The sequence below is a fragment of the Aethalodelphis obliquidens genome, unplaced genomic scaffold, assembly GCF_003676395.1.
Source record: "Aethalodelphis obliquidens isolate GAN/ISIS:26980383/991018 unplaced genomic scaffold, ASM367639v1 scaffold91, whole genome shotgun sequence".
Taxonomy (NCBI): Eukaryota; Metazoa; Chordata; class Mammalia; order Artiodactyla; family Delphinidae; genus Aethalodelphis; species Aethalodelphis obliquidens.
Window position 1 is genome coordinate 3,839,338 of NW_020838035.1, and position 18,636 is coordinate 3,857,973.

Consider the following 18,636-nt stretch of genomic DNA (forward strand, 5'->3'; position numbering starts at 1 on the left):
GGAGGGAAGTAGGGTGCAGTAGGATACCACTTGTCACTGGGATGCAGAATGTATGTAATTCCCTAATTGTTCTGTCTGGAGACTGAGTCCTTACTCCACTAATTCTGAAGTCCCTGGGTCCTTCTCTCTTGCATTCAACTCCTCCAAATAAACATCTTCTATGTCCTTGGCAGTAGGGGGGAAAACAGTACTTTGCCACATGGATGGAAACCTCTGGTCTAACAGAACATCAACAGAGCTTAGAGTTTTAAAGAGGTTAAAAAATGCTTGTATTCAATCTAACTTGGATTAAAAAAAATACGTGTGTTCAATCCAAATTCTGTACCATCCAAGGAAGTCATTTATTTTTCTTACTCTGAGAAAAATGCCACTAGACAAGGACCTGGATTTAATATAAACGGCATATAAATGGCAGGGTGGCATAAAATTAGGTAGTATTAACAAACTAGTGAATACAACAGAAAGGAAGCAGACTCACAGATATAGAGAATAACCTAGTGGTTCCCAGTGGGGAGAGGGGAGGTGGGAGGGAGGGGAGATACGGGAGGAGGGCGGTAAGAGGAACAAACTCTTAGGTATAAAATAAGCTACAAGGATATATTGCACAACACGTGGAATATACCCTAAGTTTTATAATAACTATAAATGGGGTATAACCTTGAAAATTGTGAATCATTATGTTGTACACCTGTAACTTATATAATATTGTACAGCAACTATACTTCAATAAAAAACAAATTAGGTGGTATTACACCACCTTGAAGCAGGGAGAATGCACTCCATGAAATAGAATTCATTACATTGAATTACATGCTTTCCAAAGTCATTGAATAAATAGCTTGATGTAATGTTTTTCATGTACATATCAAATCCTAAAGCATTTAATTTCTTTTCTTCATTTTTATCTGGCAAAGATGCCTCTAAGAAAAAAGAAAAAAAAAAAAGGGAATTCCCTGGCAGTCCAGTGGTTAAGACTCTGTGCTTTCACTGCAGGGGACGCAGGTTTGACCCCTGGTCTGGGAACTAAGATCCCACATGCCGCATGGCCAAACAAAATTTTAAAAAGGATTAAAACAATTTTTAAATAAGTAAGAAATAGGACATCTGCAGAAACATGGATGGACCTAGAGATGGTCATACTGAGTGAACTCAGTCAGCCAGAGAAAGACAAATAACATATGATATCGCTTATATATGGAATCTAAAAAAAAAAGGGTACAAATGAATGAACTTATTTACAAAACAGAAATAGAGTCACAGATGTAGAACACAAACTTATGGTCACCAAAGGAGGGGGAGGGATAAATCGGGAGATCGGGATGGACATACACACTACTATATATAAAATAGATAACTAATAAGGACCTACTGTAGAGCACAGGAGCTCTACTCAATACTCTGCAATGGCCTATATGGGAAAATAATTTTAAAAAAATAAAAGAGTGGATATATGTACATATAACTGAATCACTTTGCTGTACACCTGATATTAACCAAACATTGTAAATCAACTATACTCTGATAAAAATATGTTTTTTAAATGGGGAAAATAAAACCAACCTCAAAAAAGTAAGAAATAGGACTAAAAGTGAAAATTTACACAGAAAAATTATCTGGAAGCAGGAACGAGGGTAGGTATATTAGATGCTCATCAAAATACATTTGGCAACATTGAGCTCTGACGTTTCCTCAGTGAATTTCCTCACGTTCTGCCATCTTTGTCATCCAATCAATTCAAGATCACAAGCTGTATCTTCTGTTCATTTTATGTCTAAAGGGTTCATAATGGCCATGAGTGTTTGCACTCAGCCCAGGGGTCTTTAATCAAAATTGAGTCAGCATAAACATAGAGAACAGATTTGCGGTTGCCAAGGGGTGGGAGGAGGGGGAGGGAAGGATCGGGAGTTTGGGGTGAGCAGATGCAAACTAGTATATATAGGATGGATACACAACAAGGTCCTACTGTAGAGCACAGGGAACCATATCCAATCTCCTGGGATAAACCATCATGGAAAATAATATGAAAAAGAATATGTATGTGTATAACTGAGTCACTTTGCTGGACAGCAGAGGTTGGCCCAATGCTGTAAATCAACTATACTTCCATAAATTTTTTTTTAAAAATTGAGTCAGAATCTCATTTGTATCTCTAGAAAATACAATATTCAGGGACTTCCCTGGCGGCGCAGTCATTAAGAATCCACCTGCCAATGCATGGGACACGGGTTTGAGTCCTGGTCCGGGAAGATCCCACAGGCCACGGAGCAACTAAGCCCGTGAACCACAACTACTGAGCCTGTGCTCTAGAGCCCATGCGCCACAACTACTGAGCCCGCGTGCCACAGCTACTGAAGCCTGCAAGTCTAGAGCCCATGCTCCGCAACAAGAGAAGCCACTGCGACAAGAAGCCCGCGCACCTCAACGCAGGGTAGCCCCCGCTCACTGCAGCTAAAGAAAGCCCGCGTGCAGCAACAAAGACCCAACGCAGCCAAAAATAAATAAATAAATTTATATTATTAAAAAAAAAAAAAAAGGCACTTGGAATAGGTGCTAGCACGGAGGAAGAGCTATGTAATTGTTAGCCTCTGCTATGACTTATAACCCAAAGAGAGAAGGCCAAATTCAGGAGGCAGAATGCTAGGGTGGCAAAGTCCAAGGGGAAATGATGATATGGGGGCAAACACTTACTTAAATGAATATGATTCATTTAAATAAATACCCTATTTGGAACCATCCTGCACTGCTGGCGGGAATGTAAGTTGGTGCAGCCACTATGGAGAGCAGTATGGAGGTTCCTCAGAAAACTAAAAATAGAGCTACCATATGACCCAGCAATCCCACTCCTGGGCATATATCCAGACAAAACTCTAATTCAAAAAGATACATACACCCCAATGTTCATAGCAGCACTATTTACAATAGCCAAGACATGGAAACAACCTAAATGTCCACTGACAGATGAATGGATAAAGAAGATGTGGTACAAATATACAATGGAATATTACTCAGCCACGAAAAGGAATGAAATAATGCCATTTACAGCAACATGGATGGACCTAGAGATCATCAGTACTAAGTGAAGCAAGTCAGACATAGAAAAACAAATACCATATGACATTGCTTATATGTGGAATCTAAAATACAACACAAATGAACCTACCTATGAAACAGAAACAGACTCATGGACATAGAGAACAGACTTGTGGTTGCCAAGGGGGAGGGGCGTGGGAGCAGGATAGACTGGGAGTCTGGGGTTAGCAGATGCAAACTGGTATATATAGGAAGGATAAACAACAAGGTCCTACTGTAGAGCACAGGGAACTATATTCAACCTCCTGTGATAAACCATCATAGAAAAGAATAGAAAAAAGAATGTATGTAAATGTATAACAGAATCACTTTGCTGTATAGCAGTAGTTAACACAACACTGTAATTCAACTATACTTCAATAAAAATAAATTAAAAAGATAATACTCTGTTTATCATCATTTTTGATGACACAAGCATAATACCTTGATGTGTGGTCAAGATCTATGAATGATTCTAGTCAATGGTCAAATCACAGCAGACAACGCAGGCAGAATCATATCCTTTGAACACGAAAACATTGCTGGTTGATGGTAGGAACTCCAGAACTTTGTAGAGAACACCAGGAGGCATCTTTTAAATTTCATACACCCAGAATTTAAAAGGGGGGAAGATGACTGAGGCTGACAGAATTCAGAGGGTTTCATGGAGATAGATAAGTCTTAGCTGTCTCCCTATGTGTTCTCACATATTACTGCGGATTCTGTGCCCGCCTGCAATAAAGCACGGATGCCCATCATTTGGTCACACAAATGCAGAAAACTTGTGACTCCAAAAATAATGGCTGGGGTACAGATGAGGATACGTTACCAGAATTCTATGTTGTAAAACATCTTAAGAAGGGCAGTTAGCCCATCTTGCTTATGTGACATAACTTAGCGTGATTAAATGCGATCATGTTTACCGACTGAGTTCTGATACTTGACGAAGTATCACAACATGTTTTACTGTGAGTACAGGTGGATTCCTATCTGCATTAATATATCGATTTTGCCACTCTCAACTCCCTGTGGGAAGGCACCATCTCCTACGATCCTTCTGTACACAATGGAGAAGATAATCACCGGAAATGAGCCCATGGTGACTTTTTTCCAGCAACCATTTCAAGCCCTTACACCTCAGGATGTACTCGTGGAAAATGGACAAGATATGCCATCCTAACCTGTTGCTAGAACCCAATAAAACCATGACTATGGAGGCAAGTTTGAAAAGTGTCAAGCAACACATGCATGCAAAATTATTCTAGTGGGCACTGACTCATTTATTTGAAATAGAGTATTGCAACGTAGTGGTGGCCACCATCAGAACCATGGTGCACATGATTCCCCGTCATGCTTGGAGTCCAAAAGAGCTTGGGACGAAAACACTCCTTCGATGACTTTTTCTAAAAAAAGGGTAAAATATAGAAATGCGAAGCATATATTCATCTTTGTAGGTGTGTGGTGTGGTGGTGTGTGCGTGCACACCACGCACACGTGTGCTCAAATAGTTTACTAACTCAGGGAAAATGGCGGAAACCTAAATTCCATGGGACTGGCAACGACAGAACGTCAACTCAATCTTTTGAAGTCCTGAGCTAAGAAAGCTCCCACAGACTAACAACTAAAAGACACCAAACCACTGATTATAGCATGACAAGGGAAAAAGGCAGATTTTGTTCACCAAGGTAACGAAACGTTAATAAACTCAAGGGTAATGGATAAGGCTTCAGGTCATGTCATCTTACCATCAAGGTCATTCCAGACACATGGGACTGGAGTATCCTAAATGTCAACCATCTCCTGTGAGTGTCCAGGGCTCAGAGTAACTCATTTTTTAAAACCATGATAGTAGGCTAAAATTTAGAATGTTGCTACTTGTATAAGTTTTGTGGCATTCCAATACGAGGAGAGCAATCTCGTGGTGTGCATGAGGGGGCACCTTGGTCTGATAAGTGGATGAGGGTGCTCTGACTGAAATGTCCCAATGCGATCAGTGCTGGGTTCACACCCTATTACACGGCTGTCACTGATGGCAGATTTATCCATCATGACCACTGGGCACTTGAAGCCCGACCTCTCAGATCCGTCAGTTGGAGGGGGCAACTAACTACGTCTCTCTCAGGACTAAAAAGCAATTGCAAATCACAGAGATGCGACAAGGCTCGGGTTCGTGTCGTGGGCAGAAAAGAAGACGGAGAAAGAGGTGGCTTGTTCTTGCCCTACAGGGTTGAGATGCGGTCTCCCTTTGATCCTTTCTTCCTTCCCAGAGACATTTCCTTACTACTCCCTGTCATCTAATCGTTACCATGCTGAAGGCAGCTACCTTTTTTTTAAAAAAATAAATTTATTTATTTAATTTATTTATTTTTGGCTGCGTTGCGTCTTCGTTGCTGCACGCGGGCTTTCTCTAGTTGCGGCGAGCGGGGTCTACTCTTCATTGCGGTGCACGGGCTTCTCATTGCGGTGGCTTCTCTTGTTGCGGAGCACGGGCTCTAGGCACGCGGGCTTCAGTAGTTGTGGCTCGCAGGCTCTAGAGCGCAGGCTCAGTAGTCGTGGCGCACGGGCTTAGTTGCTCTGCGGCATGTGGGATCTTCCCGGATCAGGGCTCGAACCCATGTCCCCCGCACTGGCAGGCGGATTCTCAACCACTGCACCACCAGGGAAGCCCGGCAGCTACCTTTTTAAGAGTACATAGGAAATGACTGATAAGTTAATGTCCAGACACTAAGAGTCCTTCAAGTTTTAAGTAAATTTAGCTCCTTTTGTCTTAGAAAATTAAATGTGTAGCTTTAATTCCAATCCTGGCTCCACCACTGTGTGCTGTGTGCCCTTGGGCAAGTTAATTAACGTCTCTGGGCCTCAACTCCCTTATCTGTAAAATGGGAATAATAATAATAATAATACGTAGCTCAAAAAAAAATGTGTACCTTTAGGAAATAAGTTCAGTTTAGAAATTAAAACAATAGCCCTTCGAGAGAACAAAAGGACTAATTGAATTTCCACATGGGAGAGGCCTCAACTAAACCTTCCTTTATAAAACTACACCAGGGACTTCCCAAGTAGCGCAGCAGTTAAAAATCTGCCTGCCAATGCAGGGGACACGGGTTCGAGCCCTGGTCCGGGAAGATCCCACATGCCACGGAGCAACGAAGCCCGTGTGCCACAACTACTGAGCCTGCACTCTAGAGCCCTCGAGCCACAACTACTGAGCCCGTGAGCCACAACTACTGAAGCCCGCGTGCCTAGAACCCATGCTCCGCAACAAGAGAAGCCACCGCTCACAGCAACTAGAGAAAGCCCGCGTGCAGCAATGAAGACCCAACACAGCCAAAAATAATAATAATAATAAATAAATAAGTTTATAAACAAACAAACAAAAAACTACACCAGGATACAAATTAAGATGAACGTGTTCCAATGTAATGTGTCCATTTATTATCATTAACTTCGGACATGTCTGTTTACTATTTATAAAAAGAAAGTTAGCAGCAGAACTGGGTTAAGAAAAAAAATCTTTGCCTAGGCCATTCCTCAAAAAAGTTAGTGCTCATAGCTGCAATAACTCCAGTTAAGCAATTCTCCACATGACCTTCAGAAGGTCTAAACTGCTGACAGCATTTTTTTTTTTTAAAGTTCACTTTCATCTCTCGATGGTATTTTGAAAATATTACTCTTTAGTATCTTCCCTGGAGCAGAGTCCTACCCGCAAGCACAAGGTTATCCGTTCATTTCCACCACCCTGGCCGACATTTTTCTTTAAGTAAAGTGAAGGCAAAGCATTCTTGGAGGAAATCACTATTGCATTAGGAGACACCAATATTTTGCCTCATTCCCTTGGCGTGACAGCAACAATCATTCTCTGTGCTCAGGACGGAACATAATTCTCACCTCCCTTGGGCATCGATAGCGCTCAGGAATATGAGGACCAATACGTGCAGAATGAGGCGCGCTCAGGTCATCCGGAACCCGCCCTCTTCTGACAACTCCGCATAGACTTGCTCAGTTTTAGCAGGAGGCACAAAGAACTCTCTAGAGGATCGTGACTTCTTCAATAATCTGTTATAATTTACACAGATACACGTACTACGGAAATAATACAAATACATAAAAGTATAAGAGACTGAGGGCAGCACAGTGAGATTACCTCTAAACACAGTCTTCGTCGCTACTAGTTTATCATGACATTAATTTGATCAATAATTTTTCACTGTGTAGGGGACACTGTGTCAGATGAGGTGAGGGTTACAGCAATATAAAATATTTCCAATACTTAGATTTTGAGTCTAGGAGAGAAGTGAGACATTCAAGAGGCAGGGGGACCCCATTATCACGGAGATGCTCTCTTCAGTAATGGATTTTAGGGGAGGAGCGAGGCTTCCCTGAGAAGTGGTGTCCAGGTGCAAATGGAATCAGAAGGTTGAAATGAATTTTTCCAGCTGCAAGAATGGTCAGCTGAGGGAGGAAAGGGGGGGGGGGCATCCCTGCAAGAGACATGGAGGTCTGAAATGGAACAGGGCTGGGTCTGGAAGGTTCTGAATGGTATGACATGCCTGGGACAGAGTGTAAGTGGAGGGATGTCAGAGATGGGGTAGAGAGGGGAGCCTGAGGTCAAAGGCCCCCAGTCTTTGTTCACACACGTGAGGATCTCATACACACAGCCTCCATCAAGGGCAGAGGGCGAGATTCCAAAGGGACAGGAGCAAAGAAGAAGGAAGGGGCGTAGGGAAGAAAGGAAGTGAAGAGGATGCTAGGAAGGGGGGAAAACGAGAAACAAGAATGTTGTCAAAGATGTGGAGGAGAGGGGACTTCCCCAACGGTCCAGTGGTTAGGACTCCGAGCTTCCACTGCAGGGGACGCTGTAGGTTCGATCCCTGCTCAGGGAGTTAAGATCCCGCATGTCGCATGGCACAGCCAAAAAAAAAAAAAAAAAAAACAGAGAGAGAGATGGAGGAGAGAGCATGCCAATGAAGGAGATGGATGGTGTAGAGGTCCCTGAAGGTGACAGGTGAGACGTATCTCCTGGCACTCACAGGATCATAGCCTTCTAAGTGTGGCGGGTGGAACAATGCCCTCCAAAGTCATCTGCTTCTGACTTCCCAGAATCCCTGAGAACATGCAACCTTCCCTGGCAGAGAACTTTACATGGACTGTGCAGATGGGATTAAATTAAGGGTCTTGAGATGGGGAGATGCCCCCGGGTTATCTGCACAAGCCCAGTGAATTACAAGGTCCTTCAGAGGAGGGGGCAGGGGTCAGAGTCAGAGAAGGAGATGTGAAAACTGAAGCAGAGAGAGGTGGTGATGGGATGTGAGACCATGAACCAAGCAAGGTACGCTAGAAATGAGAGAAGGCAACACAATGGATCCTCCCCTACACCTTCCAGAAGGAACCAACCCTGCTGACACTGGTCTTTGCCCCAGACATCTGACCTCCAGAACTGAATTTGTTAACAATGTGTCCTGTGTGTCAAACCATTAAGTTTGAGATCACCAGTTACAGTGGCAGTAGGAAATCAATAGATTGCAAAAAGAGTGGAAAGTGAGGAAAATGCATTTTGACTTCTTCGTCCTTCAAGAAGACTGGCTGAGAAAAATACAGCAGATGTAGCGGTGAGGCTTCAGGAGGGTGGCCTTTCAGATGTGAAAGACTGACACTGCATCTCCCAATAGAGGGGCCCTTAGAAAGAACTTGATCAGAAAGATTCTCAACCGGCAGCTAGCGGAAAACATTTCTGAGAAAGTCTACACCACCAGAGCTTTACAGTGGTCTCCCTAAGTCCTGAAACATCACATCATTTTGATGTTTCTTTCCAAAGCAGTTTAGCCATTTCAACTTGAAAAAGAATGATTCCAATTTATCCTGAAGATAGAAGATCAATTCATTGATCTTCAGCTGTGCAGACACAAGACGGCGCCACTGTGGAAAATGACTTCCACTGCTGTCTCTGTACTTTAAAAGGCAATGCGATGAAATGGACTTTATCCTCAAATCACTTCAATTCTGGTCAGATATCCCTGGATCCTCGCTCATCCTGTGCTACTTGACTCCCTTCAAAAAAAATTTTAAATGGTTCACGTCACATCATTTCAGAGACGGGTTCAAAGACTTGACCACTGAAATGGTAATGATTTAAAAATATCCGAGGAGATTAAGCTACAGGAAACAACGGTCAATACTGGGATTGGTTTCAGTAAAATGCTCCAACGACAATCTGACATTTCCAAGCATAAAATAACAAATGACCATTCCATGTTCAGCCTCAATCTACCCTCATTCATGGCTTTTTGAGCAAGTACTTGGTTTAAATATTTTAAAAATATAACTTACAATATCAAAAGAATTAAATTAGTTGAGATTTTTAATTAACTATGGATTATAAAAGTCTCCATGTTAATACCAGCCACAAAAGAGACCAAAGGACCACCTGTTAGGAAATTTAAACTCCGTAGCTGATGTATTTCCCAGTTTACCCTCATGATGAACCTGCAAGTTTGGGAAGGTGAGAAATTAATCAGGACACGTATCCAGGACGCAGAGTGCTCATCGGACACCATTTGCGTATTACCTTGCCAGATTTTGTTAACCTTCTTCCCAGAACGGCATCATTTGAACAAGCCAGTCAATTACCATTAAAAGGACAATTGAAAGACTAACCATTCCCCAAGGAAGGCTTATATTCTCTAAGTAATTGAGAAGAAAATATATCAGCTAAAAATCATAGTCTATTTCGAAGACTTAATTACAGATAAGTCAATGCTAAATAATTTATATTCTTCCATGCATATTAACCAGACCAGAACAAATAGCAGGAAAAAAAAAAATATCTAGAATCAACACTCCACTGCTTCCAAGTTATCACCCGTAGAAAGATGTCAGGAGCCACGGCATATATTTTCTTCTCCACCCAGATCCACAAAATGCAAGGAGTGAAATAATACCGATTCATCCCTGGGTGAAAAGAAGATGTCTGGTTTCCTAAAGCATAACTAACATGGGCCGGAATGACTTTGTTTTCTCCATCTGATATGAAAGGGTCTCAGAAGGATTTTCTGCACGATGGAAAAGAGCCTCATCCACTCAGAGGCTGGGCAGCTCTGGACCAATGTGCAGGGAAACGTCTTGCACAGGACAGGACCTTTGTGTAGTTGGATAAAGCTGGCATGACGCAGGCTGAGGGCACAGGAGGGGGTAAGAGGACCAGTCCAAGGTCACTTGCCCACTTGCACTCCTCAGCCCGAGCTAGACCTTATGGCTACTGGTTTCCAGGAAGCACCTGTCCCTGTTAAACTACAGTGTGAAGCATGCTGAACTGCATTTATCCAGCATTTACTGAGAACCTTCTACATGCCTTGTGCTGTGACAGGAACAAAGAAGACTGAATTTTCTCTACTTAAATTTCCAATCGCCTGCCAAGAAAGAGCCTGGGAAGGTTCACGTAAGGGAACGGGACCATGTCTCCAGTCCCATGAGCTAACAGTTCTCATGTAGATTATGTTACATGCTGCCTCACTGAAGTCCTACGTGTTCTATGTTCCCCAATGCCCCACATCATGCTTAAATAAATATGTAGGAACACAACGGAAAATCTTATTTCAGCAGTCATCGTGGAAAGGGAAAAGAAGTAGGGCATATTAAAGGCGTGTGCTTAGGCAAACGATCCTTAATCATCTACAACAAAAATATACTGTGTTAATATTTACTACAGGTCCACAGCACGCCCAAGTGTGTGACATTCAACTGCCTACCAGAGAAAGACAAAACAATTCCATTCCCTCTTGATATTAATTACCCACTTCAAGGAAGCATGCCGAGTCAGAATTACCTGGCTTGCCAATGCTCTCACACACACACACAGATGGAATCAGTGAACTCCCTGGTTTTAACGGTATGGAATGCACTTCATTAAAAAGTTGAGCAAGGGACTTCCCTGGTGGCACGGTGGTTAAGAATCCGCCTGCCAGTGCAGGGGACACGGGTTCAAGCCCTCGTCCGGGAAGATCCCACATGCCGCGGAGCATCTAAGCCCGTGTGCCGCAACTACTGAGCCTGTGCTCTAGAGCCCGCGCATCACAACTACTGAGCCCACACGCCACAACTACTGAAGCCTGCGCGCCTAGAGCCCGTGCTCCACGACAAGAGAAGCCACCACAGTGAGAAGCCCGCGCACCGCAACGAAGACCAAACACAGCCAAAAATAAATAAATAAAATAAATATTTATTAAAAAAAAAAAAGTTGAGTGAAGCAAAATTTAAAAAATCACAATAATTGCTTGTGCTTAAGCAAGCATTCCCTTCCTCTAGATCATCGTATACAAGGCGCTACTCCTAAAAACGGAGTCACCCACAGGCCACAGCTGGCTCACCTTAGCCTAGGTCGTGTTCCATGGTCACGTACTCAAGACTGAGTTTACTGATCGCCTCCAAAAGCCAAACAAAATTAGCTTATGCATAAAAAAAAAACTTATAGGGACTTCCCCGGCGGTCCAACGGTTAAAGCTCCACGCTTGCACTGCAGGGGGTGAGGGTTTGATCCCTAATTGGGCAACTAAGAACCAGCATGCCACATGGCATGGCCAAAAAAAAAAAAAAAACAATTATAAATAGTGTAAGATGATCTCGTTAATGATACATTTGCCCCTTTTTTCCAGTCTAACATATACCTTTTCGGCAGAAAGGAAGCATTAAACTAGGAAAAAAATAGGCAGTGTAGTATTGGTACGAGGTAATATTACGGGTTTGGATAATAGTTAAGAAGAAACGGATCAAGGAGGCCCCCAAATAATTTCTATTTATATTAGTTGATTGTTATATTTGTAAAATATTTATATTATACATAATTATATATTACCTATATTATATTTATATATATATTTTTTTGCGGTACGCGGGCCTCTCACTGCTGTGGCCTCTCCCGTTGCGGAGCACAGGCTCCGGACGCGCAGGCTCAGCGGCCATGGCTCACGGGCCCAGCCGCTCCGCGGCATGTGGGATCTTCCCGGACCGGGGCACGATCCCGTGTCCCCTGCATCGGCAGGCGGACTCTCAACCACTGCACCACCAGGGAAGCCCTATACTATTTAACATTATTATTTTTAGCATTGTATTTAAGTCTATAACTCAGTTACTATACCAAATTGATTTACATAACTAATCTGTGTCCCTCGGAATCACAAAATGTTTTAATAAAAGATACATTTGGACAATGTGTGTCCAGAACTAAGTAGCATATAAACAAACTACCTCAATGTTCGAATGTATTAGCCCCTAGCATAACCCTGAATGTCAGGATCTTCAACAGACTAGCAAATTCAGTCCAAACATAAAATGCCGAATATCCTAATTCTGGTTCATCCCTCGATCCCTTCACTTAGAAATGAAAATCATGGTTCCAGGAGTGCCTTGAAAGGCATTGTTCTTGGTTGTCAGTTTCGAACTGAACTAAGCCATCTTTGGGAAAAAATTAAGGACTGTCTAACATCAGTTCACCAATAGCATCCCCGATGACCACGAAAATCCATTGCAAAGCATTTCCTTAAACAGGGTTACAAAACCAGAAAGGGTTCAGTCAGCGGTGTATGCAGAATTAGATCCAACGGGCATAAGTTGAAACGTTCAAGTATTCAGTAGGCTTAATGAATTCTTTCTGCTTCCTAGACAGATGTTTTTCTTCATTTATAATCACAAATTCTCCATAGTGAAAAGGGAATAAATACATACATCTCTATTATTTAAACATGTCAGAAGCCTGACCATCGAAAACATGCTAATGAGCAGCAAACCTGGATAACAACAGAAATGCCCTGATTCACAGGTCTTTGTGTTTCCCCACTGAACCCTGTACCCCTTGTAAATGACAATCAGTCCAGTTAAAGAGTCACAGAGGGCCAGAAAAAGAAACGAAATTGAGTTATTTGTAGTGAGGTGGATGGACCTAGAGTCTGTCATACAGAGTGAAGTAAGTCAGAAAGAGAAAGACAAATACCGTATGCAAACACATATATATGGAATTTAAGGAAAAAAATGTCATGAAGAACCTAGGGGTAAGAGAGGAATAAAGACAGAGACCTACTAGAGAATGGACTTAAGGATATGGGGAGGGGCAAGGGTGAGCTGTGACAAAGCAAGAGAGAGGCATGGACATATATACACTACCAAACGTAAGGTAGATAGCTAGGGGGAAGCAGCCGCATAGCACAGGAAGATCAGCTCGGTGCTTTGTGACCGCCTGGAGGGGTGGGATAGGGAGGGTGGGAGGGAGGAAGACGCGACAGGGAAGAGATATGGGAACATATGTATATGTATAACTGATTCACTTTGTTATAGAGCAGAAACTGACACACCATTGTAAAGCAATTATACTCCAATAAAGATGTAAAAAAAAAAAAAGAACCTAGGGGTAAGGCTGGAATAAAGACACAGACCTCCTAGAGAATGGACTTGAGGATATGGGGAGCGGGAAAAATAAAAAAAATAGAGTCACAGAGATTTTAGCTGTCACTTGGGGTCTTGAGGTTTCTGGGAAAGGAAAACTCAAAATTTTGTCTTTAGTTTTTCAGCCAAGCCATCCTTAGGAGACAATGAAGTTCCAACACAGCATCACCGCTCATCAAGCCCACCCCAGAACTGGCGCTCCAAAGGGCTGCCCTTACCAGAGACGCAGTCAGACTCTAGCAGAAACGCACAGCTGGATAAACACCCAGTGCTTTCAGATGCAGAGTATGGACACCAAGGGGGGGAAAGCGGGGAGGGGGGTGGTGGTGGGATGAATTGGGAGGTTGGGATTGACATATATACGCTAATATGTATAAAATAGATAACTAATGAGAACCTGCTGTATAAAAACTAAATTAATAAAATTAAAAAAAAACCCAATAAGGAGTCTTCCCCAGTTCATAAGTTCTCATTTCCTTCCCCCTGTGGTGTGCTTTATATCACATTCCCTTCGGGTTTCATAATCCAAGCTGTCTACAGCTCTGAGTCTGATGTCAGACACATTATGACCACTTCTCCTCAGAACCAGGATCGGCTGGTTACGTTAAACTGACTGCTCCTTGCACGGCAGCTCCTGAAATGGTTACGATCGAGGCTGCATAGTAGGCTTGCTGTTCGAAAGGCTGGTGGTGCGACAAGGAAGACAAATACTTGGGCAACTTCATGCCTTGGTTATATATTAATGCTCCTCCAGATTGAAAAAAGAAAATGACAGTGAAAAAACAAAAAGGGGGTTTCGAAATTCAGAAGACAAAGGGATTTACATAATGTGCTCTTACGGATTGCTGAACTGTATATCCTCATCTGTTTCATCGTCCAAATTTGCATGTTAACCACAGAAAGGGGGACAGTAGTAGTCTTTCTTTATTCATTACAAATTACCTTTGGGGAAAAAAAACCTAGCACTTTTTTAATAGCAGGCAATAGGAAAAGGAGTTTGGAAATCTAGTTTTTAGAAATAGGAGTTCAATGAAGGACGTGACCTTGACAATCTTTTAGAATCCAGGAAAGGTGTGCAGAAGTTTGTCACAGAGTAAGAATAGGGAAATTAGGTGGTTCACTGTGAAGAGACTCAAAAGCCACTGGTGGTCTAAATTCCGGAAAATGTTTAGAAGTTACGGCACTCAAAATGGTAAGAACGTAGGTAAACAGCCAGTATTTAATCCATGTCATCATATAAACGGCCTCAGCAGGGCTTGAATTGACAGCTGAGCCATGAAAAGTCTTCACCGTTTACTTGAAATATATTGAAACACATCCTTTCTGAAATTTAAATGGGGGGAAAGGGTCCCAATTTTGACTTGTAAAATACCTTCATTAACGTATGCTCACAAACATAGATCGTCAAAGTATTCTACCCATTTCCCCTTCCTTGGGCTGTGCTCTGTTTCTGGCTTTCAGAGAAAGAGAAGGATCCCGTGGCCTCAGTGGGCCCACAGCCTGCATTAGAAGCACGTCTGATATTTTGGGTCGCACTCTTCAGGGGCTACACACAAAAGCAATAAAATGAAATGCTGAGGCCATTCAAAGGCCCCAGTGGCTTGAGATGCTTACTGTAGAAGAAAGTGGGTTTTCAGCGGCCAGTAGGGATGAGGGTGAATTTCAGAAGGAGGGCTGACTTTCTTGTCGCATCAATGAGATATACTCTGCACTGTGGCTATTTGGAGAAACAAATAATTCTTATTCTAAACTCACAAAGCATGCCAGTACGTATACTCCCAATGAGCTTGAAATCTCTGCTTTGTACTTCGATGAATTTCAAATAGATTATTTTTAAAAAGAGAACAATGTTTACCACCAAAGTAATCTGAAAGCACTGCCAGGTTTGAATTAACCAGGCTGTAAACGCATCCACGAAATAAGCCAGCGGAGACCAATGATTATGTTTTTCATACTTACCATGACATTGTCTTTCTAAGAAGATGCTCTTAAAAATGCCACCGTGGAAATCCACTTGATTTCTTTTCCATCTCAGCACATTTTTCCCTGTAAAAATAAAACAGAGAGAGAAAGACAGAGACAGAGAGAGAGACAGACAGAGAGAGAGACAGGGAGAGAGACAGAGAGAGAGAAATACACTCAGTGAAAGAGCTGGCGCCATTGTTTCAAAACCCTTGTTACATTCCTTCTAAGCTTTCTTTTGGGTAATTACAAAAACTAGCTAGTAGTGTCATAAAGTAATTCTTAACTGATTCCCTAACAATTCAAGCAACTAGTCAAGAAAGGGCACCTACACAGTCATGGCAAACTGGAGATTCTATATCCAACCAGTTGAGTCCACAGGCAATTAGAGAATTCAGAATAAAGCGAGACAGCTGGAGGTCACCAATCTACGTCTCACCTGCTTTCACCCGGCCACCATTAAGTTTTCGTCCAAGATGAATAATCAGTTTAGTCCGTGCCTACGTTCGATGTAGTTTATTTAAATTAAGAATTTAAAATCCCTGCACAATTTAATTTGCGAAAGCCGCTCACTGTGTTAGATGGCGTTTGTTTGCAAGAACTGATCCTCAGCCTGCAGAGATTTTTTTTTTTTCCCCCTTACAGCAGTGGGTCAGATGGGCAAGAGCCACGCTGCCTCGTTCTCTCGGCTCTCATACGACAGAACGAGGCTCTAACTGACCAGTACTCATATTAGTACCAAGCACGTAAAGTCTTTGGGTTTCATGGCTAATGAGTCAGCCCATTATTAAGTTGTAGGAAGGCAGGGTCATAGTCTGATTATGGTTTTGATAGAACATGTAGTTACTATTTCATAAATACTGTGTTTTTAAAATTTTTTATTGGTGTGTATAGTTGCTTTACAATGTTGCGTTAGTTTCTGCTGTACAGCAAAGTGAATCAGCTATACGTATACCTCTATGCCCTCTTTTTTAGATTTCCTTCCCATTTAGGTCACCACAGAGCACTGAGTAGAGTTCCCTGTGCTATACAGTAAATATTGTTGGTTAAAATATATTTGTGGAAATGACTTCATACGCACCAACAATCTTAATTGCATTCATTATTCCTGACCCTTCTACAGCCGCGCAGGGTACGTAGCATAGCATGTATTTTGCATTTAGGAAAACTGATATTCAGACGTTAGCTCACACGATACGTTGAAGCCATAAGGCAGAGTCAGGCCTACGTCTATCCTGCGTTCAAAGACCACACGCTTTTCACAGAATCAGGCCGCCTCCTCGTCCAAATAGAATCGGAATTGTTATAACAGGTAACATGTATATGGTGCGTCGCCCTTTAACGTACCGTTTTATACGTGGACTCTCTACTTATTTATTATTTGGCTACACAGCATGGCTTGCGGGATCGTAGTTCCCGGACCGAGGATGGCACCCGGGGCCCCCAGCAGTGAAAGCGCTGAGTCCTAACCACTGGACTGCCAGGTAATTCCCACACAGACTCTTTTTAATCTTCTCAGTGAGCACAAGAGCGAGCGTTATCTCCATTGTTTTAAAAAAGCGAAATCCGGGAGGTATTAGCGAACTGGCCAGGATCACAGAGCTCTCAAGAGTGGGGTAGGGCTCAAAGCAGGTAGTTCGGCCATCAGCGCATATCGTCTCAGGTGGAGCCACTAATATCTTTTCTCTTCCCCACGCTCAGTCCCCAGTCTGTGGGAATCTACACCTGACGCAGTTTGCATCAGGGACGAAAAGGTTATCTGGTATCAGGACCAAAGACAGCCTCACTGCAGAGTGATGCATACAGCAAACACTCACATGATATTAGCTATTCTAACACTGCACGATTAATATCCCAACTTCGAAATTGGCTCTGTTTCTGTGTCACTTCATCAGAGGTCATATTTGGTTCACACCCACAGGTAATTGTCAAATTCACAGCTGCAAAGTTAACTAGGTGTGTGTCAGGAGAGGTCTACAGAAATTAGCGAGTTATGTCTGGGAGATGACTCTCTTCTGCCTTGGGATAGTGTTGAGAAACATGTATTTGAATTATTATCTTAGGGTGAGTCTTCCTTTGCCTCTTGGCTTGCTGGATTTCGTGTATGTGTTTTTTAGGTGCACAAGGGAGAGAGAAACATTCAGTAACTAGTATGTGCATGAGTTCCTTTTTTTTTTTTTTTTTTGCAAATCTGATACTGATGGAACAAAATATTCACATCCTGTAGGGTTTAATTCACATGTCAGGAAGATTCCATCCACCCTGCTTGCCTAGCTCACCAACTCCACTTCTCTTACTGGGCCCTGGTCACTACCATCAACACAGATTCCGGAACCGAGCAGGACCCTAGGCGCCCTTCCCGGGACAGAGACCCCTCCCCCACATCTCCTGCTGCACCTCCTCTCTGAAGTGCCTGGTGTATCTCATGCCTATTTCCTGAGTTTTTTCAGATGCTAAAAACCACCACATGGAAGAAATTAACTATCTGATGACCACCAGCACACAGCCCCCAGACCAACCGGCGCCCCTGTGACACTGCCCTGTGACCTCATCATCAACCAGTCAGAGAACTGTGCAGGAGCTGAACACGCACACCCCGGGACGCCCCTCCCTCACCGGGCCTTTAAAAATGTGTGGCTAAAAGTTGTGGGTTTTTTGGAGAGAAGCCACCTGGGTCCTTTCGTGGCCCTGCAGTAAACCTCTGTCTGCTCCAAACTCCGAAGTTTCGGTTTGTTTGGCCTCACTGTGCACAGGGCAGACGAATCTGCGTTCGGTAACAATTCTACTATTTTTCCTGCTATGCAAGGCGAAATACATTCTAATTTTTTTTTTTATTATTATTATTTCTTCCCAAAGGATAGCCCCACATGTGTGAATTTACAACATAACATTCTCCCAGACGGCTTTTGGTAGCAGAAACCTCCAAACACCAAAGGGTCAGAGAAGGGCAATGACCATTTATTACGCCCGCCTATTACGGCATTTTGCTGCTCATGACTCTGTTATCTAAGCAGAATGCTGATCGCTAACATTGACCTATGTTCAAGTAATCACGTGTTCATTTTTCTCATTTGTTTTCTGCTACATGATTCATGGGGGTCCATGAGGTAATAATAAGCTTTGCTTCATGTATCGGAAGCTAAGTTATAAGATAGAGTCGTGTGGCTAATAAGG

The 18,636-nt window shown here is 42.8% G+C and overlaps 1 protein-coding gene across 8 annotated transcripts in view; it reads right to left on the bottom strand.

The window, feature by feature from the left end:
- Positions 1-18,636, bottom strand: part of NLGN4X (neuroligin 4 X-linked) — a 344,769-nt gene that overhangs the window by 290,412 nt on the left and 35,721 nt on the right. For 6 of the 8 annotated variants that reach the window (XM_027095511.1, XM_027095510.1, XM_027095514.1 and 3 more), the window contains one exon: positions 15,460-15,546. The exons of 1 other annotated variant lie outside the window; for it this stretch is intronic. The gene's annotated coding sequence lies outside the window, so the exon portion shown is untranslated. Of the gene's footprint in view, positions 1-6,957; positions 7,153-15,459; positions 15,547-18,636 lie in introns of all 8 variants that reach the window. One more of the 8 variants, XM_027095516.1, reaches the window with a different exon arrangement.